General features: G+C 46.3%; 1 protein-coding gene across 2 annotated transcripts in view; it reads left to right on the top strand.

Moving 5' to 3' along the window:
• Positions 1-2938, top strand: part of LOC109925008 (SWI/SNF-related matrix-associated actin-dependent regulator of chromatin subfamily B member 1-like) — a 77584-nt gene that overhangs the window by 16362 nt on the left and 58284 nt on the right. The gene's annotated exons all lie outside the window — the stretch shown is intronic.

Below are 2938 nucleotides of genomic sequence, written 5' to 3'. Positions count from 1 at the left end.
CTCTATGATCATCCCATGATCCCCCACACCATCATCATAGACCATAGAATCCCTACAGTGTGGAAACAGGCCCTTCAGCCCAACAAGTCCACACCGACCCTCAGAGCATTCCACCCAGACCCATCCACCTATAAACCCACCAAATCTGCACATCCCTGGATGCTACGGGACAATTTAGCATGGCCAATCCACCCTAACCTGCACATCTTTGGATTGCGGGAGGAAACCGGAGCCCCCAGAGGAAACCCACACAGACACGGGGAGAGTGTGCAACACAGACAGTCGCCCCAGAGTGGAATTGAACCCAGGTCCCTGGCGCTGTGAGGCAGCAGTGCTAACCACTGTGCCCGTGTTAATCCATGCTAATTGGCCAATCCATCGACAACCTTTTGCTCTAACACCTTCTATGCTAACTCACCTAGTATCCACCATATGCAGACCTCAGGAGCCATGTTGAATTGAAATAAAGTTTAATATCAATCTGTATTACAGCCTTCACTGTACCAAAAAGCACTTTCACTCACAAGTGCCAACTTAAAATATTTAAATACCGTCACGCACTTAACTCTCGTGAGATGAACAGATCATGAATTATATCAAATATTGGAATCCTTTAATAACCTCTTTGAGTTGACAATTAAACTGAAATGGGGAGCTTTGCTGATAAAATTATAGGTTGTCAAAAACAGCCAGGCATTAACAATGAGCTGAAAACAAAAAATGCTGGAAATATCAGCGGGTCAGGCAGCATTCATGGAGACAGAGCAAGCTAATGTTTCGAATCTAGATGACTCTTCATCAGAGCTCTGCGATTTCCAGCATTTCATGTTTTCAGTACAGATTCCAGCATCTACAGTTATTTACTCCTATATTAATAATTGTATAATGATAGCCCTTAAGCATTATGTTTGAACTTCCCTTATGTGGGTCCTGATCCTTTGTCCTACTGCGAAATTTGGTTGTAATTGGGGGAAAGACACTTCTGAATCTGGGTCCTAGACATCACTTTGGAAGGACAGGGAATCTCCACGCCTCCTTGAAAATCCAAGCCACATCAAAGCAATTCTGAGGAACAATGCGTGTTGCACCTTAATACACCACTATCCCAATAAAACCTCATCATCCGATTTGTTGTGAGCACCATAATGGGTATCCAGAATGTATTAATAATTTTGCTATAGCAACACTGGTCATCTATAAACATTAGTTCCTGCAACATGTTTTTTTGGGTCAATGCTTACCATAAAGAGACTACGGTAAAAACCTTCAGATTGACTACGAGAATTTGAAGACCCAGAAATATCATTTAGAGAACATAAGTTGGGCCATTTCCAAATACTCCTGTAGTTGCTTTCATGTACTATTCTGCATCACGATATGAACGTGTTAATGCAGTGAATTAGTCTACCACCCTCAATTCGGAAGAAAAGCAGGCAATTTATCTAGGAATGGATTGGAAACTACTGATGTTAGTTTTACATAGAGGTCAATTATTTACAAATATCATTGGAAGTGACAGAATTGTGTTTGACTGATGGCAACATGCCAAAGTGAAGGGAAACTTAAAAAGAATGAGCCCTCCAGATGCCTCACATATTCCACGTAAAAGCAATTACTCTTTTACAGAGAAGTTTCAGTTAATAAACAAATAAGGTAAACAATTGCACATAGCACAATCCAACAAAAAGAATGATGAAATTATATGGCAGCAGCTGGAAAGCTGTGAACAAGAAGGAAACGACACAAAAGCGTTCCACAGGAAGACGTGTGATTCACTCCACAGTTGAGCAGCTGAGGTGGAAAACAACCATGATCCATCACCAACAACACTCACAATGGTGAACGGGATGGTAGATTATCCAATCAGAGTGGGCTGGGCTGGAAGGCGGGGCTTCATTGTTGGACAGCCGCACTGCTTAATGGGAAAACGGGACTGGGATGGTAGGCGGGCTGGTTCTGATGGACAGCTGCGCTGATCAATGGCAAAACGGGACTGGGTCTGTAGGCGGGGCTAGTCCGATGGACAGCTGCGCTGCTCAATGGGAAAACGGGACTGGGATGGTAGGCGGGGTTGTTCTGATGGACAACTGCGCTGATCAATAGGTCCAAAGGGACTGGGATTGGAGGCGGGGCTGCCACGATAGACGGTCACATCGCTCAATCGGAAAACGGAATCCACACAAGGGACGGAATATCGGCCAATAGTGAATGGCCAAACGGGAACGAACTGACCAATGAAAGGATGGGGAGGGGAAAGACCACAATCCAATCACTGCAGGGGACCAGTAGAAAGGACAGGCATACAAACCAATTGTTGAGAGCGGCGGGTGGTCCGGCGCCAATCAACGGCGCAGAACGGAATGATGGACAGGAAGACGGGCCAATGACAGTGCGGACCTGCGTCGGTGGTGGGAAAAGGGAGGCACCATCAAATAAACGGAGCTGGGCGATTCAAATGGTAGAAACTACTACCAATAGCAAAGGACGATATTGGAAGGACGAAGCTATTGACCAGTGGAATGGAACATAACTGGATGGTGCCACGGGTCTTGCTGGACAGACAGCGACAACTGCCAATGAAAGGAAAGAGAGGGTGGGTAGAACGACCGATTGTCTAATCACTGGGGGGGTCTTCGCTGTTGATGGATGTAAACATGAGCCAATGGAAACGGGGAAAACGAAAGATGGTCCACCCACATCGTCCAATGGAAACGGGATGACCAAATAAAGTGAAGGACACGGTCCAATTGAATGGAGGGATCGGTTTGATGGGCGGCCGGGTCCGCCAATGGGATGCGGTAATGAGAAATTAGGACAATTAGTGCCCGAGTTTCAGGATCACCTCAACTCACAAACAGTGCCCACTCCCTCAGCACTGACCCTCCGACAGTGCCCACTCCCTCAGCACTGACCCTCCGACAGTGCCCTCTCCCTCAGC

The sequence above is a fragment of the Rhincodon typus genome, chromosome 48, assembly GCF_021869965.1.
Source record: "Rhincodon typus isolate 14 chromosome 48, sRhiTyp1.1, whole genome shotgun sequence".
In the NCBI taxonomy this organism is placed as follows: domain Eukaryota; kingdom Metazoa; phylum Chordata; class Chondrichthyes; order Orectolobiformes; family Rhincodontidae; genus Rhincodon; species Rhincodon typus.
Note: the sequence above shows the minus strand (reverse complement) of the source record. Positions and strands in the feature narration are given on the sequence as shown.